We start from the raw sequence: 26759 nt of genomic DNA on the forward strand, positions 1-26759 counted from the left end.
AATGATGGATATTCAGAATATCTTGTATCTCATCATTCTGTAACACCACTATCATTTTTATCATAAAAGAATTATGTTACTCCATATATGAAAAATGCATTCTTGAACCACTGTGAATTAGTTTTTAATGTACTGTGACCTTGGATTGCCCTGGGATATTAATGCTAAATGATTACTTCTGAATGCTTTTTGAATAGCTGCATAGTGCAATTAAATGTGCAATACATCATGGATGACATAGCTAAATGCCTCTTCTGGTCAAGGAACCCAAAGAGGTCTTGGGAATGATGGTAATTCTGCATTGCCGAGGATGGGAGAGAAAAGGATCTCTTGTTAGTAGTGAAATAAGTACAGACTGAAGTAGATGATAACCTTTTCCTGGGGTTAGTCAATGGGAAATAAATTTTTGATTAGGAACCATAAAAGAAGATGATTTTTGATCACTGCCAAAGTAGTGTCCTGTTATATCTGCCAACTGTGCAAAGTGAATAATTATCATTAGTCTTTCTGAGTGACAAGTTGCCAAACGGTATGTGTGGGTATGTGTGTACATGCGTGTGTGTGTGTGTGTATGTGTGTGTGAATGTAGAGATGTAGATAAAGGAATAGAGAATTTTGTTCATACTCTAGCCCTCTTTCTAGAACGGGCTTCTATTGAATTACCATTTGTCTCAGTGTGGAATCTCATAAATCTTGTACTTAATCAAATCCTTTTTTATCAAATTATTGGGCCTGGGGAAATGATGACAGATGAAACGGTGGTGTGGAAGAGCCAAGATCAAGTAGAGGGCCTTTTACCTATGGGTCAATGGTTTAAATCCAACCTTGTTGGCCGGTGGCTGAGGGTGGTCACTGTCCTACTGGTTGTGGGTTGGTGGCCAGAGCCCAGTTGTCAGCAGACTCCACAATCTGCAGAAAAGCTGTGAGTCCAGTGGGACCCCCGGTGGGACCTGGGCTCAGCTCTCTAGCGACACTCTTTACCTTTAGGTGACAGGAGCTACAAGCTGCTGCAGAAAGGCCTGGCACTGACGCCGTTGGGTGAGTGATCTGGAACTTCGATCTTCTAGCTATCAACAAAGAGAACTCAGGACTAAGGCAGAACTCACTGAATTTCTCTTTAACTGGTAACATTTTAAAAAGAAAGCTTTAATAAGGATTTTGGTTCTGTTTCAGGAAAATGAGCCGCAGTTGTGCAAGTCAGTCTAACTTCAGAACTCAGCCCTAAGTGTATCACCTTTACCCAGTCTCACCATGACCTCTTGCGAGACCTGTTTGAGATGCTCAGTCAATACCGAAGTAAGTGCTCCAGTGAGCCCCTTGCAGAGATCCCCTGAGGCTTTATGGCCTCAGTGAGCCCAGAGATGGAAAGGGCTAGAGTTCCCTATTCCCAACCTCCCACTCCTGCCCCTTCAATTGGAGGCCTTGCTTGCTCTTTGGAGAATGTGACCTTGTATTTTAAATGCTAGTGTTTTGGGGTAATAGCACCAGCCTAAAAGTACCAATAACTTTTTTCCTAGAATGATACTGATATAAAATAAATGTAAATATATTAATGCCTACATCTCAACTGATTGACTTTTTGGGTGAGCCTTCCAGGACATTTCTATGAGTATACATGTACAGCTGCTATTCTTGATTTGGCATTCTGTTACTGTTCGTTCAAAGATTTCTGCGTTTTGTAATTATTTATGTATTTATATATTTATGATGTAGGCTGCCAGTTCCATGAGGCAAGGACTTTGTTTTGTTTTTCTTATCTGCCCGTCACCTAGAACAGTGCCTTCTACATAATGGGTAGTCAGTAAACATTTGTGGGATGCATGAATGAATGAATGAACACATTTGTTAGGAACATATTTACAAGTGTGAATGGAGAAAGGGGCCTCTAAAGAGGAAAAGAGTAGGAGAATAATTTTATAACTAATCAAGTTGTGAGTTTGGAACTTAATTGCAAAAGCTACAATATGAATGTAAAAAATTCAGAGCTCTTCACTGAGGCAGAGTGGAACAGAAAAGCTTGGGTGCTTCCTTGCTGGCCTTGCGGTTCACCAGTTATGAGCTAATTTCCTCCTTAAATGTCTTTGAGAATCTCTATTTCCTTCATATTTCAGGGCAGCAAACAGGTCCTGTCTCAGTTCAGAGCCTCTCAGTTTCTCACCTGGATTATAGAAAGAGCTTTCTACCTAACTTCCCTGATCCAAGAGCCGCCAGCCCCTCTCACATCCTTCCTGGAGCTGCCAGGGAAATCTTTTCAAAATGCAAGTCTGACCATGCCGCAGCCCAGCTTTCTGACTGGCTATGGGATAAAATCCAGACTTCTTCATGTGGCTTATAAGGCCTTTCTCAATCTTCCCTTCTCTTTGCCCCACCCTCCTGTCTCACTGTCTGTCCAGACAGGGCAGCTCTCTGGAAGCCAAGCCCCACTGCTCTGCACTTTTGCAAGTGGTGGTTCCTACCTCCCTTTGTCTGGTTAACTCTTTTTCTTCCGAGTTCAGATTTCACTTCATCCAGGAAGTAGTTCCTGATAACCACTCCTCCATCCTCCCATGGCCGGGTCCCCTAGATCTCTCTCTTTCATGTGCCATGTGCCCTTTGCTAGCCCAGAGTACCCAGGTAAGTCCACTGGGATTGAGTGGCTCCGGGCTGAGCTTTCACTAGATGTGGAGAAGCTTCGGGGACTCTTTTTCCATCTCTGAGTCTCTGGTGCTCATGCAGCCTGCACGGGGCAGGTGTTCAGTGACGGTGCGCGGAGTGAATGAGTGGCTTACTCACTGCCTTGCAGCACTTCCGCTGGTCCTTGACGACAGACCTTTAAAGTGTGTGGGGACTGAGGGTCAGGTGCAAAGGAGAGAACGAGGGAAGGATAGTTGGTGTGCTCAGCCCAGCTGATTAGTCAGTTGTCACGCCTCAGTTTTACTCAGCACTAAATGTAAAGCAAAGTCAAGTGAAACAAAACAAAACCACACACAGTTAAACATTTTTTTCTTGTGATGAGAACTTTCAAATATACAATACAGAATTATTATCTATAGTCATCATGCTGTATATTACATCTCCAGGGCTTATTTATTTTATAACTAGGAAGTCTGTGTCTTTCGGCCACCTTTACCCATTTTGCTGCCTCTCCCCTAACCCTTGCCCCTGGGGCAACCACCAGTATTCTGTTTCCTGTGTCTCAGTTCATTTTTGTTTGTTTGTTTGTTTAAGATTCCACATGTAAGTGTGATCACATTTGGCTTTAATGCTTCTGCCTAGAAACACTGTTTCTACCTGTAGCCAAAGTAGTCCTAAGTGGAGATATATTATATTCCGATGGGAAGGAGGGGCAGCAAATATTGTGAGCAACAATGTAGCCTATCACATTCCCCTGTAGTCCTGTAACTCCTGGAGGGCAGGGATATTGGTGTTTTCTGACTCACAACCCTGGCTCCTGGCCAAAGCACATCACTTGTTTTCTTTGGAATCAAGAGCAGAGGTGGTTTGCTCCAGAAATAACAGAAGACTTATTTGGAGTATCACTCTTTATTGACATCAATTATGTTGCAGTTTGTGTGATACTAATTATTTAAAAGCCCCTAGGATTTTCCCCGTCCAATAGTTAATGCCTGATATTAGCTTGAATATGTTAATCGGTTGCTTGCAGCAGAACTCTGGTCAACAGAGGTATGTCCCGTTTCCCCAGCTAATCTTGACCAGTTGCTTGAAGCTAGCTCTCCACTTCTTCTGCCATAGCAATCGCTGCGATCTGGCACCAAGTGATGCTCCTGGGGCTGACCTGCACATCTGGCCACCCTGAGCCTTCCCCTCCATGTGTTCCATGCATTCCCACCTTAGTGTCTTTGCTGTGGTCGTTCCTTCTGCCTGCGATGACCCCCTGGACCATCGGCATAAATTCAGTTCCGTCTCAGTCCTCACAGGCTCGATTAAGTCCTTCTACTCTCACACAGTCTTCCCTATCACTGAGAGGATGTTGTCCATGCTCTCGTGCCACGCCCTTTCCTCTTCTTCCTCTGGCAACTAAATTGTTTTATTCTATCAAGGAAGTTAGGACCCCGAGTTTTGTATAGTTAGAATTTGAACTAAAGTATTGCCACTGAACTACTACTTTTCAAAACTTGGGTGAATTTCTCATCTCCTGAGTCTCAACTACCTCATTTGTAAGTAGGCGGTAATAATAACTATCTCACAGGACATATTTGTTAAGTTATGTAATGTGATTTACCAGCATCCCTGGCATATAGGAAGTGCACAGTAAATGACAGTCATTACCTAATAGAGTTATGTAGTATTGGGTAGGATTTCTTGGTTCTACCCTCTGTCTGTCTCAGTGACATTGCACAGCATAAAATGAAGGTGTTTGTTGAGTGAATTAATGGATAATAGGCTGATGCTAGAAAGATGATCCTGAGGCTCACCTTTCAGTGCGGTTAATGTGGCTAGACTGAGTCTGCTTTTTACCCCTGATACTGAGTTTTTCTAGATTTTTAATGACTTAGGTCCAGTGGTGGCCATCCCGAGTCCAGTGATAGGGCAGGGAAAGATGGAAACTGTTAGAGAAAAACTTGGAAGGTGTTTCCTGGTGGAGGATCAAAGAGAGAGGAACAAAAAATTCTCTTAACACATTTGTAATAAAAAATTACTGTCCGGAGACCCCAGATAAAACCGTTTTATGTATCATTCCCATAGTTTATCTAAAGTATCTTATTTCTTCTTCCTCTCATTATGGCAGACCAAATAAATAACTATTTCAAAAACTGGGTCTAAAATTTGCACTGTAAATCCTTGACATCCTGCAAACATTTATTGAATGGTAAGTGGCAACTACAAAGCAATCATTTTACCTGATCAAGAGAATGCTGTTTGGAAAAGTCACAAGCTATATATTTCAGAAACCTCTTAATAAATTAATGTTTTCAAATAAATGCAATCTCTCTTCTATAAGCCATAAATAATATCACAGTTCATTTTAAAGCACTACATTTATTCAACTCCTCAAAACGTGACTTTTAAATCAAGCTCAATGTTAAAAAAAATCGGCAACATTGTCGAGTTGTTGGATTACTGTTCCCTAAAGAGGACAGCTGTAGGAACTGCCTAAGTGCCAGCAAAGGAGGAGTCCAGGTCCTGATGAAGCTGGCAGCCTCGATGCCAAGCCAGAGTGGGGGTCAGACCCTTGGTTTGTCCTCAGTACAAAGATAACTTAATCTTGGGGTGGACTTTGTAGTGGATCAAACTTGTGTGTGTTTCCTGTTGCCACTGTAACAGATTATCAGAAACTTTGTGGCTTAATACAGCACAAATATGTTCTCTTGTACTTCTGAAAATGAGTCTTATGGGGCTAACGTCAAGGTGTCAGCCTTTCTAGAGGTCCTTTCTGGAGGCTCCACGGGAGACTCTATGTCTTTCTTCTTCCAGTTCTAGAAGCTGCCGACATTCCTTGGCTCCCGACTGCTTCTGTGATCACATGGTCTTCTCCTCTACTGTAGTCAAGACTTCCTCTACCTGCCTATTGTAAAGACATTTGAGATTACATTTAGGGCCTGCCCAGATAATCCAGGATCATCTCCCTATCTCAAAAATTCTTAAATTAACCCCATCTGCAAAGTCCCTTTGCCATATAATGCAACATTCACAGGTTCTGGGGATTGGGACGCGGGGAACTTGGGATGCCATTATTTGCCTTTCAAAAGCTTTTCTGTATCTAGACTATCATATTGACTTTTTAAAAACAATGAATAAAGTCCTGGCTTTCCCAGAAAGGAAAAGGCTATAGGTTGCAGAATGGGGGGTAGGTTGGGAAGATTCTGATTTTGCCTAAAGCATGACTCATGCAGTTTGGTTCTCAACAGCACAGTTTGTCCCTGTCATCGTGTGAGTTTGTGTTTGTTTCTATACCCAAATCCAAGTGATGAAAACCCATGGATGTGATTTTGAAGAATGAGAACCATCATAGGACTCACTTCATCTTGCATAAAATAGATGTGTAGGCACTTAGCGGTCTGTCGAGTATTTACGTAATCCTTCCACCATACCGCCTATGGTCACTATGTAATCCTGGGAGCTTAGGGTCACACTGCTAACCTAATAAGTTACCATTCGAAGTGGAATTGATTCTAAATCTGCTTGAAATTAGAAATGGAAAAATTCATCTCCACCTTCTCCAATTATTGTATCTTTCTTTATAACTCTGGGTAAAGAACAGTTTAAACCTTAATTCTGATGGTCCTTAATTTTATGAGTTTCATTAAAACCCCTGAGAGTAATTTAATTTTATGGAGTTCAATGCTAATATCAAAATGCATTCCTTCTAGAATAGATTTTTACCTTATATTATAGAGATTGAGCTTCCATTTTTAACACATATGTTCTTAGTGCTTATGCTAATTTCACTACTTATCTTTAAAATTGGCATATCATTGTTATTGTTATTATTATTATTGTGTATTGACCAAGTTGAATGCTTCATTCTCAAGGGATTGCTGTCAGAGTTATATAATACAAGAACAATGGGTGAATGTTGTTCATTTTAAATGTGAAATTATAAATCAATTACAGTGGTGGCTAAAACCCCTTCATGACATGCCACAATTTACTTCCAATGACATTTAAACCTATCTCACATGCTGAACAATCTGTAATAAATTATGATTTTTTTTTTTTTTTGCTTCTGAAATGAAGCTATAATTATGACAGTTGAATTCTTGTTCTGGGAAATAAGGTGGCATTTAATTCCTTGAGAACAAATGACACTCACAAAAGAACAGTTAATTATTCTCAGCTGCAAAGGAAGGGAGGAGGGGAGAGAAAAATTATGAAAAAGAACATGGTAGCACTTTATGTGAAGTATCTATTAACTAATCCTTAACTAAAGCTGAACTACAATTGAACTTCTGGGGCCGCCCCTGAGCCCAGGCAACACTTTGCATTATTTCAATTCTCAATAAAACCCAAACAGAAGGAATTAGCAACCTGAAAATTTCTCTGTTCCTTGTACATGGTAATTCAAATGTTCCCCCCATTAGCCTTGGTTCCAAGAATGTAGATCTACACTGTAACCCGTTAAATCAGACTCAGGGGGGTAGCATGGTATTAGATTTCCATCACAGCTATCCTAATAAAGGTCTTTAACTGCTCTAGTCATTCAATCAATATTGCAAATAAGGAGAAAGGAAGGCATTGTACCCCCAGATTTTTTTATGTTGTTGTTTGTTTCTAGTTTAAACAGCAACTATACTTTTCTATTGGCTTTTCTCTGACGGCCCTTTCCTGTTCATTCTGGCAAGAAGCCCCAGTGCAATTGAATATGCCAGCAAACACGAGGCCACTCTTCAGAGCTAGTCCTGACACCATCAGCTGTGATGTTAGCAGCCTGCTATTAGAGATGCCTCTTTCTTTGCCTTCCCTTTCTTCCTTGGGAGGAATAGATACTCCAGAGAAGGGCCCTGCTGAGTGGAATTCCCCATTTTGACTGCAATTAGGGATTGTGACTTGATTGATTTGGGGGCTCTCTGAAATGTAGCAGGATCAACACAGTTGCACACAAAACAAGGCATAATCCACTGGGTTAAATTAACGTTAAATCAGAGATGATTGGATTAATTGCTATTACATTTTATCTTCTGTGCACATGTGCTGTTGGCAGGCTTTCAGAGCCTTTTAAAAATTAGCTTAGAACTGGATGGAAATGGTACAGGTGCAAATGATTTGTGCACTGGGTCTTTCAAGTACACAGTGGGCTCATAAGAAGGTGCATTTTTTTCCCGAAATCATATTTTGGACATGATTTATGAAAACTGCACCAAGACTAAACTTGGCATCACAATACAGAAGCTAGATGTGTTAAATGGCAAAAGGACCCTGTTGGCCAGAAGATGACTTGGAAAGTGGATCTCCTTTGTATTGTGGCCTTGGTACTGTCCCTCTGTTCAGTTTGCTTCCCTTACACGCTTTTCTGTCCTCATGGGAGTCTGTAGGGTCCTGGGGATTGATACAACCGAGCACTTAGTATGACATCTGATACCCCAGAATATTTTCTTCAAAAGCCACATCCCTTCAACAGATTTTAAAGGTAAAATGTTGACATGATGGTTGTTAACAGGATGAATCTGTTTAACAGAAATAGTGTGGAATATGCAATTGAAATATGGAATGTCCAGATGAGGGACACAAAGCAAAGAAAATCAAAGGCTAGTATCTTTTTATGTCCTCATTTGCCCATCAGCCAGTGGCCTAGGTTCACTGCCAGGTTGACAATATGAAAACCTGCTAAACCACTTGGAAGAAAGTGTTTTTATGTTTTAGGAAATGGGGTGAATCAACAGCTCCTTTTTAAGACCACTGTGTGTACAGCACTATAAACAGGTATTGTGGAGGAAAGATTTCATTCTGGGGCTGATCATATTTTTGGATCGATACAAATAAATGGGTACATAAGTAAAGAGCATGGTATCTTCTCATCCTTGCCAGCAATACCAGGCCCTTGAGAGCAAGCAGTGACTATCAAAAGGATTTTCCCCTCCTGGGCAGTCTTCCTTCTGCAGGTCTATTGCATCTTATGCCTTTGCTTCTGTCTAGTGTCTGTGACTTGGACATCTTGGCTTCTTCTTTGGCTTTATCACCCCTGCCACTGGCCCTGTTCAGACTGTGCCTTCTACACTTGCCCTGGCTTCTTCTTCTTCTTCTTCTCTTTTTAAAGATTTTATTTATTTATTTGACAGAGAGAGAGGGAACACAACCAGGGGGAGTGGGAGAGGGAGAAGCAGGTTTCCTGCTGAGCAGGGAGTCTGATGCGGGGCTCGATCCCAGGACCTTGGGATCATGACCTGAGCAGAAGGCAGACCATTTAACGACTGAGCCACCCAGGTACCCCTGCCCTGGCTTCTTGAACCTGTCTCTGCTTTGCCCCTTGTCTTTTGGCCTCATGGGTACTTGTTTCCCTGCCTCTACTCCAGGCCATGTCAGTTCCCAAAAGAAAGGGCATTACGATATATACAATGTCCAAATGCAACAATTAGGAACTGGGCTCATCAAATTATTTCAACTTATTACATATATATATGTATGTAAGTATGCATCACCTTTTAATTTATTCTTTTGAAAAGGTAACATATATGTGATTAAAACATGATCCCAATAGTTACACTGAAAAGAAAGTTTCTTTCCCATCCACGACCACTGGTGTTCCAATTCCCCATTTCAGAGACAACCCCTGTTACTGGGTTTTATATTTTACTCATTCTTCTAGAAATATTATATGCATATATAAACACATATCCATGTATGCTCTACCTTATTTTTACACACAATGAAATGATAGCATCTCTGCACTCTTCTATATTTCCTGCTTAAGATTTGCTTAAATATATGTTGGAGATTGTCCCATATTAGTACACATAGAGACACCTTATTTTTTTTAAAGTTTCCATAGTGTTCCTGGGTGTGTTATAATTTATTGAGCCAGTCATCTACTGATGAGCACTTAAGCTGTTTTTCAGTCTTCTGTTTTCATAAATGGTGCTTGAACCTAACTTTTTTTTATGCATTATAGCTAGAAAATAAAATTCCTAGAAATAAAATTTTATGGATATTATTTCAAAATTTCAATTTCTTTTTATGTGAAGTAAGCACACTTAAGAAAGGGGCACAGACGTATATGTGCAGCTCATACCCTGGAATTGCCAGTGGAATGTTTGTGTAATCACTGCTTGGGTCAAGAAAGAGACTGTTGCCAACCCCCAAGAGAGCCTCTTCCTGGACGCTTCCATTTCTTACCTGTTTCCTTCTTCCATTTCCTTTTCATACTATAGTTTTTCTTCCTTTTGAACTTTTTTTTTCTTTAAGATTTTATTTATTTATTTGAGACAGAGAGAATGAGAGAGAGAGAGCACATGAGAGGGGGGAGGGTCAGAGGCAGAAGCAAACCCCCTGCTGAGCAGGGAGCCGGATGCGGGACTTGATCCAGGGACTCCAGGACCATGACCTGAGCCGAAGGCAGTCGCTTAACCAACTGAGCCACCCAGGCGCCCGCTTTTGAACTTTGTATAATTGATTTACACAGTGCTATAGACTGAATGTTTGTGTTCCCCCCAGATTCATATGTTGACACCTAACACCTCCAATGTGATGGTGTTAGAAGGTGGGGCCTATGGGAGGTTATGAGGTCATGAGGGTGGAGTCCTCATGATGGGATTAGTGCCTTTATAAAAGAGACCTTGGGGAGCTGCCTGCAGCCCCCCCTGCCCCATGTGAATAGACAAGAAGGTTGATTTGTGTGAACCAGGAAGAGGGCCCTCACCGGACACTGAATGTTCTAGCACCTTCCCAGACTCCAGAACTGTGGGAAATAAATGTTTGTTGTACAAGCTGTCCAGTCTATGATACTCTGTTACAGCAGCCTGAGTGGATTAAGACACACAGTATGCAATTTTTGTGTCTGACTTTTTTACTCATTGTGTTTGTGAAGGCTGTCCATATTGTTTCATTGTAACTGTAGATTGGTCATTTTTATTGGTATATATTATTTCATTGAATGAATACATCACAGTTCATTTATCCATTCTTCTGTTGGTGGACCTTTGGGTTCTTTGGCTATTTTGAATAATGTGGCTATGCATACATTACTATTGGGTACGTACCCTAGGAGTGGGATTGTAGCATCATGGGTTTGATGTATGTTTAACTCTAGTATGTAATGCCAGAATGTTTTGTCAAATCATATTCATATCAGCATGTATAAGAATTCTCATTGCTCCATATATTGCAAATAATGGTAATGGCACTTTTTTTTAGGCATTCTAGTAATTATATAGTAGTATATCATTGGGGCTTTAATTTGTATTTTCCTGATTACTAAAGGACTCTTAAGTATGTTTCCTTATTTAGATACTCTCTTTGTGAAGTGTCTGTCAAAGGCTCTTGCCCATTTTTCTTTCAGGCTGTAAAGAGCTCTTAGAGCATTTTATATATTCTTGACATAAGCCTATTGCTATATATATTTTAGCAAACATTTTATCCTAATCTATAGTTTGCCTTTTCACTTTCTTAATGTTATCTTTTGATGAAAAAATTCCTAGTATTAATGTAATCCAATTCAAAGATTTTCCCTTGGTGGTGATTTGTCTTTCCTTGTGGTATATGTGTTGCTTAAAATATATTTCCTTAGTTCAATCTAATGAAGGTATTCTCCTATATCATATACCAAAAAGTCATTGTTTGTCTTTATTTATTGGAAATTGATTTTCATGCATGGCAGGAAGGAGGAGTGAAGTTTCTTTTTTTCCCATAAGAATACCCAACTGATTCATTTATTGAAAAGATTATCCTTTTACCTCTAAATTGCATTGTTGTGTTGTCATAAAGTAAGTGTCCATATACTTGTGGATCTAATTCTAGACTTTCTATTTTATTCTATTGGCCTATTTGTTATACTTTTACCAACATCACATTTCTAAATTATAATAACTTTATAATAAGTCTTGCTATCTAATGGAACAAATTCTCTCATGTTGTTCTTCAAGAGAGCTTGCATATCCTTAAACACTTGCATTTTCTTTCTTCCTTCCTTCCTTCCTTCCTTCCTTTCTTTCTTTCTTTCTTTCTTTCTTTCTTTCTTTCTTTCTTTCTTTCTTTCTTTCTTTCTTTCTTTTTTTTTAGAGGGAGAGAGAGAGCGAAAGCAGGGGGGAGCAAATGACAGGCTCCCCACTGAGCAGGGAGCCTGATGCAAGGCTCAATCCCACGACCCTGGGATCATGACCTGAGCCAGCAGATGCTTAACTGACTGAGCCACCCAGGGGCCCCAGCCACTTGCATTTTTATATAATTTGAGAAAACGCTTTTCAGTTTCTTTAGAAATAAATAGTGGGTATTTTTTTTTTAATTTTTTAAATTTTATTTTATTATGTTATGTTAGTCACCATACAATACATCATTAGTTTTTGGTGTAGTGATCCATGATTCACTGTTTGCATATAACACCCAGTGCTCCATGCAATACGTGCCCGCCTTAATACCCATCACCAGGCTAACCCATCCCCTCACCCGCCTCCCCTCTAAAACCCTCAGTTTGTTTCTCAGAGTCCGTAGTCTCTCATGGTTCATCTCTCCCTCTGATTCCCCCCCTTCATTTTTCCCTTCCTTCTCCTAATGTCCTCCATGCTATTCCTTATGTTCCACAAATAAGTGAAACCATATGATAATTGACTTTCTCTGCTTGACTTATTTCACTTAGCATAATCTCCTCCAGTCCCATCCATGTTGATGTAAAAGTTGGGTATTCATCCTTTCTGATGGCTGAGTAATATTCCATTTTATATATGGAGCACATCTTCTTTATCCATTCATCCATTGAAGGGCATCTCTGCTCTTTCCACAGTTTGGCTATTGCGGACATTGCTGCTATGAGCATTGGGGTGCATATGGCCCTTCTTTTCACTACATCTGTGTCTTTGGGGTAAATACCCAGTAGTGCAATTGCTGGGTCATAGGGTAGCTCTATTTTCAATTTTCTGAGGCACCTCCACACTGTTTTCCAAAGTGGCTGTACCAACTTGCATTCCCACCAACAGTGTAAGAGGGTTCCCCTTTCTCCACAACCTCCCCAACATTTGTTGTTTCTTGCCTTGTCAATTTTTGCCTTTCTAACTGGTGTAAGGTGGCATCTCAGTGTGGTTTTGATTTGAATTTCCCTGATGGCTAATGATGATGAACATTTTTTCATGTGTCTGTTAGCCATTTGTATGTCTTCTTTGGAGAAGTGTCTGTTCATGTCTTCTGACCATTTTTTGACTTGATTATTTGTCTTTTGGGTGTTGAGTTTAAGAAGTTTTTTATAGATCTTGGAGTGTCATTTGCAAATATCTTCTCCCATTCTGTGGGTTGCCTCTTGGTTTTGTTGACTGTTTCCTTTGCTGTGCAGAAAGGTTTTATCTTGATGAAGTCCCAAAAGTTCATTTTTGCTTTTGTTTCACTAGCGTTTGGAGATGTATCTTGAAAGAAGTTGCTGTGGCCAATGTCAAAGAGGTTCCTGCCTATGTTCTCCTCTAGGATTTTGATGGATTCCTGTCTCACATTGAGGTCTTTCATCCACTTTGAGTTTATCTTTGTGAATGGTGTTAGAGAATGGTCGAGTTTCATTCTTCTGCATGTGGCTGTCCAATTTTCCCAGCACCGTTTATTGAAGAGACTGTCTTTTTTCCATTGCATGTTTTTTCCTGCTTTGTCAAAGATTATTTGACCATAGAGTTGAGGGTCCACATCTGGGCTCTCTATTCTGTTCCATTGCTCTATATGTCTGTTTTTGTGCCAGTACCATGCTGTCTTGGTGATCACAGCTTTGAAATATAGCTTGAAATCGGGCAACATGATGCCCCCAGCTTGTTTTTCTTTTTCAACATTTCCTTGGTGATTCGGGGTCTTTTCTGATTCCATACAAATTTTAGGATTGTTTGTTCTAGCACTTTGAAAAATGTCATTGGAATTTTGATCAGGATGGCATTGAAGGTATAGATTGCTCTGGGTAGCATAGACATTTTGCCAATGTTTATTCTTCCGATCCATGAGCATGGAATGTTTTTCCATCTTTTTGTGTCTTCTTCAGTTTCTTTCATGAGTGTTCTGTAGTTCCTAGAGTATAGATCCTTTACCTCTTTGGTTAGGTTTATTCTGAGGTATCTTATGGTTTTTGGTGCTATTGTAAATGGAATTGTTTCTCTAATTTCTCTTTCTACAGTTGCATTGTTAGTGTATAAGAAAGCAACCGATTTCTGTGCATTGATTTTGTATCCTGCCACATTACTGAATTGCTGTATGAGTTCTAGTAATTTGGGGGTGGAGTCTTTTGGGTTTTCCACATGAAGTATCATGTCATCTGTGAAAAGAGAGAGTTTGACTTCTTTACCAATTTGAATACCTTTTATTTTTTTTTGTTGTCTGATTGCTGTTGCTAGGACTTCTAGTACTCTGTTGAGCAATAGTGGCGAGAGTGGGCATCCTTGATGTGTTCCTGATCTTAAGGGAAAGGCTCTCAGCTTTTCCCCATTGAGGATGATATTCACTGTGGGTTTTTCATAGATGGATTTTATGAACTTGAGGAATGTTCCCTCTATCCCTATACTCTAAAGAGTTTTAATCAGGAAAGGCTGCTGTATTTTGTCAAATGCTTTTTCTGCATCAATTGAAAGGACCATATGGTTCTTCTCTCTCCTCTTATTAATGTGTTCTATCACATTGACTGATTTGCAAATGTTGAACCACTCTTGCATCTCAGGGATAAATCCCACTTGGTCGTGGTGGATGATCCTTTTAATGTATTGTTGGATCCTATTAGCTAGGATTTTGTTGAGGATTTTGGAATCCATATTCATCAGGGATATCAGTCTGAAATTCTCCTTTTTGATGGGGTCTTTGCCTGGTTTGGGGATCAAGGTAATGCTGGCCTCATAGAATGAGTTTGGAAGCTTTCCTTCTGTTTCTATTTTTTTTGAAACAGCTTCAGGAGAATAGGTATTATTTCTTCTTTGAATGTTTGGTAGAATTCCCCAGGGAATCCATCAGGCCCTGCACTCTTGTTTTTTGGGAGGTTTTTGATCACTGCTTCAATCTCGTTACTGGTTATTGGCCTATTCAAGTTGTCAGTTTCTTCCTGTTTCAGTCTAAATGTTGGGGTTTTAAACATGATTTCTTTGAATATATAAAAAACTTGAGGGAGAACCAATATTTTTGTAATACTGAGTCTTGCTATCTGTGTATAGTACTGGAATCATATGTAAATGAGTGAGCTTGGTCCACAGTTCCTTTCTTATAATTGTTTTGTCAGGTTTTGGCATCAAGTCTCATAAAAAGGCTGTCATTTGCTAGTCTCATAAAAATGAACTATTTTTATTTTCTCTGAAAAGTTGATGTAGAATTGTAGTTATTTCTTCACCAATAAAACCTGGATCTGGAGTTCTTTTGGTGGGAATTTTTACTTACTGACTTAATAAATTTAAGAATTATAGGACTATTCTGATTTTTCTAATTCTTAGATTTATTTTTAAGATTTGGACATTTAATTGTATATGTTTTTAAAGAATTTATTTTTAGAGCAGCCGTTTTAACAAAATCAAGAGGACGGTCAGAGATTTCCCATGTACCCCCGGTCTCCACACATGCACAGCCTCCCCCATCACCAATATCATTCACCAGAATGGTACATTTATTACCAAGTATGAACCTACATTGACACAATCATCATTACCCAAATCCGTAGTTTACCTTAGGATTCACTTTTGGTATGCTCTCTATGGGATTGGATAAATGTATAAGGGCATATATCTATCATTATAATATCCTAGAGACTATTTTCACTGCTCTAAAGATCCTCTCTGTTCTATTCATTCCTTCCCCTCCCCCTCATTCCTAGCAACCATTGACTTTTTATTGTCTCCATAGGTGTCCCTTTTTTGGAATGTCATATAGTTGGAATCATACAATATGTAAACTTTTCGAATTGGCCTCTTTGACTTAGTAATATTCATTAATGGTTCTCTTCATGGCTTGATGGCTTATCCTTTTATTTTCAAATTTTGTTTCTTATTTTGAGATGTATTATTTATAATCATCATATAGTGAATTTTAAAAGTTCAATATGACCATTTTTGTCTTTTAATAGGAGCATATGCTATAATCACTGACACATTTGAGTTTAAATCTCCCATTTTATATGTTTTCAATTTACCTAACCTTCTTTATTCTCCTATTTTTGTTCTTTCTTGCCTTGTGTTTTGATAGATAATTTATTAATAATGTATTTTTTTTTTTTTAAAGATTTTATTTATTTATTTGACAGAGAGAGACCAGCGAGAGAGGGAACACAAGCAGGGGGAGAGGGAGAAGCAGGCTCCCCGCAGAGCAGGGAGCCCGATGCGGGGCTCGATCCCAGCACCCTGGGATCATGACCTGAGCCGAAGGCAGACGCTTAACGACTGAGCCACCCAGGCGCCCCTATTAATAATGTATTCTTGTCTCCCTTCCTCCATCACATCAGCTTGGTAGCTGTACAGTTGCGACTCTTTCAGGGCTTATCCTGAAGTATAAAATATGTATCTTTAAATTATCAGAGACTAATATTGTTTGATTCTTTTTATCCATTTTCTTGATGTTAAAAGGTCTTAAAATACTTTAACTCCATTTACTCCTCTCTCAAGTTTTATGCTAATTTTTTGTCTTGTATCTCAATTCTGTGCACTACTATTTTGCCTTTCTGTGTTTCATGTTTGTTATTTTCTTCTTTTTTTACTTTCAAAAACAGAAAAATAGGCCTTCTCTTTACAAAACCTATGTTCCTGTTGAGGAGACTGTCAACATACACATAAACAACTAAAATGTATAGTATGTCAGGTGGTGATAAATATTTCAGAGAAAAGGCAGGGATATGGAATGTTGGGAAGCAGGGGTGGAATTTTAAATGAGGATAATTAGGGGAGACCTCCTTAAACAACTGAGGTTTGAGCAAAGACCTACAGGAATTGTGAGGATAAGCCATGAAGAAATCTGGTAGTAGAGTATTTCCAGGCATAGGAAATTGTACCTAGAAAGGCTCTTGGGCAGTATTGTACCTACCATGTTCTAAGATCAACCAGGAGGCTGGTATGGCTGGAGTTAAGTGAGTGTGGGAGGGTAGAAGTGGATGATGAGAGGGGTAGTGATGTTTTTATAATGAGGTAGTGACGTGGGAGTCAAGTAATGTCTCTAGGGCCTTGTAGAAAAATTTTTGGCTTATGATTATGACATAAAACCCAGTTTAAGAGAAGTGATGGTAGTTGAATGCAAAACACAACTATTTTTTTTCTTTTAGCTTACATTTTTAAAGGGCTTATTATATGCCAGGTACTGTATTAAACACCTTACCTGCAAAATTTTATTTTATATTCAATATAAGAAGAATGTACTTTTCACACAGGTTAATTATCTTACCCAAGCTCACAGCTTATATGCAGCATTGCTAGAAGTCAAGGCCATGTGGCTTCTCTTATTTTTTAAGATTTTATTTATTCATTTGAGAGAGAGACAGAGAGAGTACAAGCAGGGGGAGAGGCAGAGGGTGGGGGAGAAGCAGAATCCCTGCTCATCTGGGAGCCCAACATGGGGCTTGATCCCAGGACCTGGAGATCATGCCCTGAGCCGAAGGCAGATGCTTAACCATCTGAGCCACCCAGGTGCCCCAGGGCCATGCGGTTTCTTAACCATAATTCTATATCTCTTGGACTCTTATTGTTTAATGACAGAAGATTTACCAGTTCATCTGGAGAGATCTAGCTCTGAGCTCTGTGGATGGGCTTTCCCACTTCCTCTTCTTCCAGTACACACAGCATTAGCAAATGATCCCAGGAGACTCGGTTAGTTTGCCATGTGGGTCATTTACCTGTTTTCTGTTTTAATGACATATGCTGCACATTTGATTATGGGCCATTTTTTTTTTTTTCATAAGCTATTGCCAGTACACAAGAATGGACAAAGACACCATGGATGGATACATCCTAATTAAACATCATTACTGAAAAGAAGTCATGTCCCATAGAGGACATTGGTGTATGAGTTATTTTAACCTACTGTCAGGTCTTTCATCTACATCTGAGTGACAGTTATGTTCCTTTCTCACTTTATGTAAGATAAAAGAAAAAATTAAATGGGTCGACTATGCAAGAAAACTTGAAATAATCCAGTTTTACATGTCACAAATGAGTAGCATATGCATTCTTTAGTTTATCATCTCCGAGGGAGGGGTGTTGGGTAACCCAACCCCTGTGGAACAATCAGGAGGTGGGGCAATTCATTTTATTTTGTACACAATTTTGCTAGAAAGCTGAAGATTTATTGATGTAAGGTAAAATATTAGCTGGCAGGGAAAAATAAGCCTGTGAATGAATGTGATTAGAACAGTATCTGGAATGAATTGCAGTTTTGCAACATCAATGGAATTAGTAGACCTTAAAATATTCAGGGAATCAATTAAAAGTCTTCTTTGGGATTCAAAAAATGTGTGTTCATGTGCTTAACTTTAAAATGAGCACCGGGAGAAGAAATAGCCAAACCTTCTGTCAGAAAAGCGTTTAAAGATTCCAAGGGCGTCTGACTGTTTCTGGGCCCAGGCAGCTTCTGAAGGAAGCCCTGGTGGGCTGAATGGCAGGCATCTTGGAACACAGGCTCCAGACTTTGCTTCCGAGAATTAAACAAGAGAAGCACGTGAGAGCAATTGAAATGGGTGTCCTGGCCACACTCCCTGAAGGTTCTGCAACCTCGTTAACCTTTGAGAAGAGCACAGCATCCAACTAGGATGAAAGACTAAAAGAAGGTGATAGTTTCTTAAATGTGTTCTTTCTCATGGTCACCCCAAGGACCTTGAAAAGTTTCAAGCCAGAAGTTTTGAGCTGAATAATCTTGTGTTAACGTCCTTGGGAAGAATTAATTGGACAGCATAATGTATAAGCGACTGAACACAGATATTATCTAGCATTCCCAAAACTAGATTAATTAACCTCCATTTCCCCACACTTAACAAACAACTAGATAGGCTTTTTAAAGCTATGCTTTTATGCTTTTACCTCCAGGGAAGAGCCAAGGGAAGCATCCATTGTCCTTACAATTGTTCTACAATCCAAAGTTGAAAGTTTCTCTTCAAATTAATATAAAAGGTAATAAAGCTGGGGGGATTATTTAGTTTAGGCTATGAGTGTCTAAGACATCCATTTTAATTTGGGGAATACATTCATGCCCTATTTCATGTCTAAGTCTAAAAGATGTGTACTTGTTCACAGGTTAACTGTATCCTACACAATTTCTGTGTTTTTTCCACCCCCTCATCTTATCAGTAGGAAGCTGGGCTTTGGTGTCAGAAATCCTGCAAACCACAATTACTGGTTTTGTGAAGAACTACTTCGGGATTTCTGAACCTGAAAACTTACTGGCTTCTTTTACCCATATGGCTCCAAGTTTCAATGTTACCCCTAGACCCAAGTAGTCAGGGTCCTGCCTTGGTCCCAAGTACTCACGGACATCTGGTTGTTCTTGCTGAGGACAGGAGACAGTGGGGAGATGCCAAAGGGATGTGCCCACCCAGTGCCTAGCTCTGGGTGGACCATATCTGGGGAACTCAAAATTCTGCTTAAACCTGTGAGCTGGCTTTCAAGGAAACAGTTTGTCCTTACAAGAGTGGACTGTGGTGCAGTGGATATGTGTACCATAGATCTAAGGGGTAGACAGTGGGGGGAGATTGTGCACAAGGAGAGGGGTGAATGGAGCTTAGACATGCAGGATGCACCCAGGCCTCTAGGGGGGCCAAATGATGGAGGATGGGATGACTGAGGCTTGCCACACAGGGACCCTCTATTGGTAGTGGCCCTGCTAAGCTGCTGCAGCCGGCCATGGTCATGGCCACATGAGAAGAGCTGTCTGTGCCTTGGGTCCCTTAAAAAAGGCACTGAAGACACAATTCGCCTTTTCACCAATATTCTCCAGTTGGTTTCTTCAAAAACTGAAGTACCCGGTTGGCATTTTGCTGCAGAGATGGTCAGAGGCAACTGGGGGTAATTGCACTATTTATTCTATCTTTGTTCTAGTCTCAGCAACTTGTCTCCTATTTTAGCATCTCCTAAGGTTTCTTTTTGGATATTCCTTTTCTGCCAATGACCCCCTTCTGTGATCCAGCCATCGTACATTACCTCTCTTCCCACCACAGCACCTATTCAGATTTTTTCTTATGGTGTACCCCCAATGATCTTCCACTTCAGCCCCACCAGTGGCCTCTGTTATATTTGCCTTAGTCTAATCCACGAGTGCTTGTGATGATAACAATTTCAGGTGGAAAGGGGGTGCCATATAATCACACCGTGTATATATGTTTTTATGGGTAGCAGAGAGGAGAGAGAAGGGGAAAGTTTAGTATATATTCTGCAGTGGAAACCGTGAAACCACAGAATCTTGAGGCTACACATTCTTCTAGGGTTTACTATATTTGTCAGTTAACCATTTGAAGACTTGTAAGAAGAGAAATGCATTCCCTGTGTAGAGCACTAAGGAGAGCAAATAATAATTATTTTTTCAGACAAAAGTAAAGAGTGTGTAAACATCTTAGCCAAGAGCTCAGATCCTGATCTGGGGACAGGAGGTAGGAGGTAGGTTTAAATCCAACTAATTCAGGAAAAAAAAAAAAAAAAAGAATTTGAGACCAAGAAAGTACACACATTTGCATAGTGAAAACAATACATTGAACTGTCATGGGATAAGAGGACTTCATTTTGTCTCTTGTCACCAACTACCCGTGTGACCTGGAGCAGTTTGCCAACTACTTTCACCTTTAGGTTCCTCATTTGTACAACTGGAACAGTGTCTTCCTTGCTGCCTTATGGGGTGGTTGTGAAGATGAAGTGAAACAATGACTCTGAACTTTGTCTACTGGAACCTGCCCCACGTTCCCTCCCAAGCTCAGCTGTGTCTAAGCTCTGGACCTGGTCAAGGCTGGTACACGTGGTGGTGCTTGTGCTCTTCGTTCTGGTTTTCCCACAAGCCACTCATGTCCCCGGTGCATAAATGTTTGTCGGCTAAATGAAAACAATGCAGGGAAATATCCTGCTTCTGTCACACAATCCTTTATCACACCTTTTGTTTTATTTTGCAAATAGAGATCTACATATATTCTGGTGAGCCAATAAGATCACACCAGCTCCTACTATGGGAAGGATAGGCTCTGTGTCCCCCAAAGAGGCCCAGTGGTTTAATGACTGGGATAGGAACTTGGCCATTACCCAGCTCTGATGGGCCTTGGGCATCATATGACTTAGCCTGTTTCCCTATTACCCTATTCCCTCAGCTATAAAATCAATATTTTAAATGACACAATTTCTAGGCTCCCTTCCAGCTCTAGTTTCTAGGATTCTAAATCTAGCATACACATGCTCAAGTCTTCTTTTTCTTTTTAAAATGATGAAATAAGTAAAGGCAAAGCCAACCAGAACCTAAATTATCAAAATAATTAACTGATTAATTAAATATTTTATTTGCTCAAAAGTTGTTTCTTGAGTATCAACTTTATGCCAGTCTAGGTACCGGGACACTGGGGAAGAAGAGACAGACAAGATCCCCGCTCTTACAGAGCTTACTCCTTAGTGGGAAAGACAACAAAGAGGCAAGTAAGTGAATGAAGAAATGTTGAATATACACATGTGCTGTAAAATGGGGAATGTTAGATTCACCGAATGAACCATACATTGCCCCCTCCCAAATCCCCAGATTTCTGACCAAGGATCACCCTTTTTTTTCTTTTTATAATTTTTTTTTATTATGTTATGTTAGTCACCATACAGTACATCATTAGTTTGTGATGTAGTGATCCATGATTCATTGTTTTCGTATAACACCCAGTGCTCTGCATGCAGTACGTGCCCTCCTTAATACCCATCACCGGGCTCACCCATACGCCACCCCCCTCCCCTCTAAAACTCTCAGTATGATTCCATAGTCTCTCATGGTTTGTCTCCCCCTCTGATATCCCCCCCTTCATTTTCCCCTTCCTTCTCCTAATGTCCTCCATGCTATTCCTTATGTTCCACAAATAAGTGAAACCATATGATAATTGTCTTTCTCTGCTTGACTTATTTCACTTAGCTCACTCATAATCTCCTCCAGTTCCATCCATGTTGATGCAAATATTGGGTATTTATCCTTTCTGATGGCTAAGTAATATTTCCATTGTATATACGGACTACATCTTCTTTATCCCTTTTAAACAGATTTGGAGCATTTGGTTTGCCTTTGGAAAATAAATTGAAAGGTGCTTAGAGAATTCTGAATCTTTGAAATGATTAACTCTTTCAATTTTGGGTGGCAAAAAACCTACACACAAAAATGAGCAACTCTTAGTTTTAGATGCAGCATTGAATAGATAAGGTTTGTCTATGGGGAAAACACTGAATAATATGGTCATCGATGTACAGTGGGTCACTCTTTAAGCATTCATTTGCATCTTGACTCAGTATATCGCTTGGAAAAAGGTTCCAAATGTGATGGAACTAATTTGAAAGCTTACAACGTCTTATTAGCACAGTGAAACAAATGACTATATATTTAAAATTAAAAAAAAAATAAAGAGAAAACAGTATGTACAATGCTAGTGAATAAAACAGAAAAATTAAAAATAGGTAAGAAACTGTTTTGAATTTACTTTGAATGTCTGCCCTTGAAGCCGATCAGTCAAACCAGAGGGACATATGATGCTAAATTAGAGAGAGAAGATTTTGTGGGTGTTTTGAAGGGCTCAGTGGTCGAGATGCTGATCCCTTATTATGCCATAGTTCACTTCTAACTGTGTGGCTTTCCTTTCTCTAGATTTTACGATGTTGTGAACAGTACACTTAATGCTTCTCAGTCGTGACTACAGTGATTTTATTTGACTCATAAATGGAACAAAGTAAGGAAAAGAAAAAAGGCATGGAAATTTTCTGAAGTCACAGTGGAAGAGTTAAAGGAGAGCTTGGAAGAAGGAGAGGATTGAGGGCGATAAGGACATGTGGATGCTTCAGAAAGAACTAGTAGATAAAGAAGTCCTAGAGATCTAATGCACAAGCACAGTGATTATAGACAACAATATTGTATCATAAACATCAAACTTGCTAGGAGACTAGGTGTTAATTATTCCCAGCACAAAAAAGAAATGATAATTATGTGATGATAGGGGTGTTAGCCTACGCTCCAAAGACAATCATATTACAATATCAAAATATATCAAAGCAACATGTTGAATACCTTAAACTTACACAATGTTACATGTCAAATATATTTCGGTTAAAAAAAAAAAGAAGACATGTCTAAAATCCACCAAGTTGTGAGGAGTGAAAGGCAAGAAATGGGAAAGCGAGGAGAAGAGGTTGGGCAAATTAGGGTATTTATCTTGTGGCCAGGAATAAGGAAAAACCAGAAAACTGCAACCTACAATTTATATGTAGGAATCTTTGTAAGTCAGATATTGGTGTACTAGAATGTGCCTATTTTTTGAACATTTGCCTTGGACCTACCAGTGTTTTTAGCCATGCTCCATTTTCTTTTAAGACAAGCTTAATGCTGTTGTTTGTCATTCAGCAAATCTACTGTCAGATGTGGGTGACTCACTGACATTTTAGCACCAACTACAATCTATTTTCCTCACTAAATGCTGAATTAGAGGTTTTATGCATATAATATGGATTAAAGGAATTTCCCTGCAGAGGTTAATGTGCTTAAAGGTCAATGCAGTGGGGTGTGTTTTGGAAGAATGTAATGTAAAGCATTTAAAAAATACAGATTTGACAGGTCTTTGCAAGCTTTATTGTCTAAATCGTAATGCTTATTTTCTGTGAGATTAATATACCCACAAAAGAAATCACTACTGGTACTTTGATGGACAGAGTTGTTTCTGAAGGTCCTGCAACGCTAAGAGTACAATATGCATGGGCAGCAGCGAAGCTATAACTCAGCCTTGTGTGATTATGATGTTTAAGTGGAAAGCAAGATTCAGGGAAAGTGTTTTGCAACAATGTCCTCTCCAAATAACAGAGTATTTACTGGTTCACCAAGAAAACGCCAGTGTTCAAAAGGACTGTGGGTGTCACAAGCAATTAGTGTGTCTACGAAGGATCTTCTGCAATTCCCAGAGAAGACAGGAAAATGTTATATAGAATGTGAAATGTAGGGGTCATTTCAAAAGTAATGGATACTGACACAGAGCTACAAACAGTTGTAAGGTTTACACATCACTCAAAGAAATTGCATTAGAGCCAGAGAAAAAGATGTTTTATATTACAGTTTCAAAAAAAACCACAAATCTTGAGGGCATTTGGTACAAGACAGCATAATGTCTACCTTCTTTTGAAATGCAATGTAACATGAAGGCAAAGGGTTCTATATCATTTTTCGAGGTAAAATATTACCATTTTGAGCATATTTCTCTCCAAAAGACTTCACACTACCAATAGCCTGTATGTATTAAAATAGTTGACAAGTGGCATGTAAACAAAGTACCTAAATCCTAGTGTTCCAACTGTTTCTATCTCCTGCTGAAAGAGTCACTGCTTTGATGATTCTCAGCCTTTGTCTAAATTCTCCAATAGGAGCAGACTGCCATTTGCTTTTCTTGGACACTCATTTAACCAGTCTAGTGTTCTGACTCAGTCTTGGGATAATATTTGTGGCACTGGTTGGCTTGCGAGAGTGTTTGACTCTCTGAGGCAGGGCCTTCTTAGCCAGCAAGAAAGTTACCCCTCTATATGTGGACATTGTAATGCTTTGAGTAGTGGCTTCCAGAAAGATATGTGTATGTCCTAATTCATGAGATCTGTGGTTATTACCTTATTTGGAAAAAGGGTAATTGCAGATGTAAGTAAGTTATGGATCTTGAGATGAAGAGATCATCTTGGATTATCTGGGTAGGACCTAAATCCAGTGACAAATATCCTTATGAAAGAAAGGCAGAGGGAGACTTGAGACAATAGAAGAAAAGACATAGAGGCTGGCACAGTGATTAGACATAGAAGAGATTGGAACAATGCAGCCACAAGCCCAGGAAGTCCAGAAATACCAGTAGCCATCAGAAGCCAGAAAAGACAAGGAAGGATTCTTCCTTAGAGCCTTCCAAGGGAGTGTGGCTTTGATTTTTGAACTTTTGGCTGGCAGAACTGTGAGAAAATGATTTTTATTTTTTTAAGCCACCCAGTTTGTGGTGACTTGTTACAGCAACGATGGAAAACTTATATAGCAACCTTGAACTTCTTTGGTTCTTAGACACCAAAGTAAAAACAGGGTGCCATGTGAGACATGGTCTAGCTTACTCATTCTCTATCCTTCTGCACTCACATGAGATGATAATAACCCACTGGGAGGAGACAACAAAGGTGGGGAAAGTAGTTCTAAATTCCAAATCCCAGACTGTGAAGGTATTGTTAGTTTTTTTTCTTTTTTTTTAAGTAGGCTCCACATCTAGCATGGAGCCCAACTCGGGGCTCGAACTCACGACCCTGAGATCAAGACCTGAGCTGAGATCAAGAATTGGATACTTAACGAACTGAGCCACACAGGCGCCAGGGTTTTGAGGTGAGGAAAGATAGGAACCATTTCTATCAACACGCTTACCACAGTATCTTTCTGCTTCCTTTGTACTTGCCTTCTGTCCACCATTTTGGCCTTGGGAAGGGGAGGGTAGGTGAGAAACAGGAAGAGGAAAGAATTAGAAGGGAGTAAGGACTAAGCTGAAATTAGTAAGGACTCATCTCTGATAAGAACATATAATTATGGTATACAGATGAAGAAATCTTGAAAATAAACACAAATGAAAAGAAAACCAGACACAAACCCAGGATAGATATTAATTAACAATGAAAGAATTAATCTGACTTTTGCACCTTAACATTTGATGAAGTAGATAGATTATACCACCAAGTTAAGAGATAAAATATTTTTCTGTCTTGCCAAGTTACTGTATAAAGATGCACAACTATGACTATACATAACATCATTTAATTTTGGACAGAATATTTTTTTCTATCTGGAACAGTTTGGAGTATATTGTTTTGACCCTTATTGAAGTCAGAGACTTTGTTCTTGGTCCCTAGTTCTCTGTTATCTTTCTCTCTCTTTTTTTCTCTGTAGCTATACCTTTCAGGTAGGGTTCCTCAGGGTTCCCTTAAAGGGAATGAGCCTCTTGAACTTATTTCTAGGTCTCCTCACTGAGTTTAATTTAGGATGTTAGTTTAACCTATTAACTTGTTCTCTTAACTAGTGCATTTTAGCTTTCGGCCTCATGGCTTTAAGATTACATCTTGATGTGCTATTAGGGAATTTGACTTCACACAGCCTTCAGAAAATGGTGGCTCTGGCTTCTAAAGTCTAAAGTTTCCTCTAAGTGAAAAGAACTACACATGTAGACAACTCTGTGGGCTCACTTGAACTGCTTTGTTTCCACAAGGAGCCATGAGGGGACTGGAAAAGTTTGAGGCTGCACCAAGGTAATTGTTCTGACAGTGGCTACTTGTGAGGAAGCGCTCGTCTTCTTTGGGTTAATAATAAGACAGTGCTGTCAATGTGAAAATGGATTCAATTTGCTTTAGTTCAAACAGTCGTAGGGATAATCTGCTGAGTCAGTACACCACAAATGGCTTTGTGGAATGCCCTCATGGAGACACACAGATGCCCCAGAAGATGTTTGCTCCAACAGCTCAACTCTGCTGTTGCCTCGACCTGGGTCTTAAGGTCTTCCTGAATTGTCCACCTGCCAATTTGACCAAACTTAGCCGTTCCACAGTGATGTCGGGCCTTGGGACTTTGTCAGGGATACCTGTCCCCTCATCCCTGCCTAACTGAGATCCTAGTCATTTCAAGCTAACTCAAACCTCTCAAACACTTACTCCTTCTCCTGCAGTCATGCATGTCACACTGCCCGAGCTTCTCTCTCGGTCCCTCTTTCACTTGTCCCACTTCACAGCTGATCCTTTTTCTGACTGTGCCCCACTGGACTATCACTTCCCGGGGACTTGTGTCTTCTTTCTATGACTCACAGTAACTGATAGGGGACCTTTTCTCCTGTAACTGGTTGATAAACATTTTTTTTTTTAAAGATTTTATTTATTTATTTGAGAGAGAGAATGAGAGAGAGAGTACATGAGAGGGGGGAGGGTCAGAGGGAGAAGCAGACTCCCCGCCGAGCAGGGAGCCCAATGCGGGACTCGATCCCGGGACTCCAGGATCATGACCTGAGCTGAAGG

General features: G+C 39.8%; 1 long non-coding RNA gene across 1 annotated transcript in view; it reads left to right on the forward strand.

The window, feature by feature from the left end:
• The first annotated feature begins 272 nt into the window (after positions 1-272).
• The window catches only part of LOC135364092 (uncharacterized), a 106677-nt gene continuing 80190 nt past the window's right edge, over positions 273-26759 (forward strand). Inside the window, exon 1 of the long non-coding RNA XR_010410591.1 lies at positions 273-1296. This is a non-coding gene — a long non-coding RNA (uncharacterized LOC135364092). The remainder of the gene's footprint in view (positions 1297-26759) is intronic.

Source organism: Mirounga angustirostris, unplaced genomic scaffold, assembly GCF_029215605.1.
Source record: "Mirounga angustirostris isolate CCGP_5_RB_7025 unplaced genomic scaffold, mMirAng1.0.hap1 SCAF_4, whole genome shotgun sequence".
Classification (NCBI taxonomy): domain Eukaryota; kingdom Metazoa; phylum Chordata; class Mammalia; order Carnivora; family Phocidae; genus Mirounga; species Mirounga angustirostris.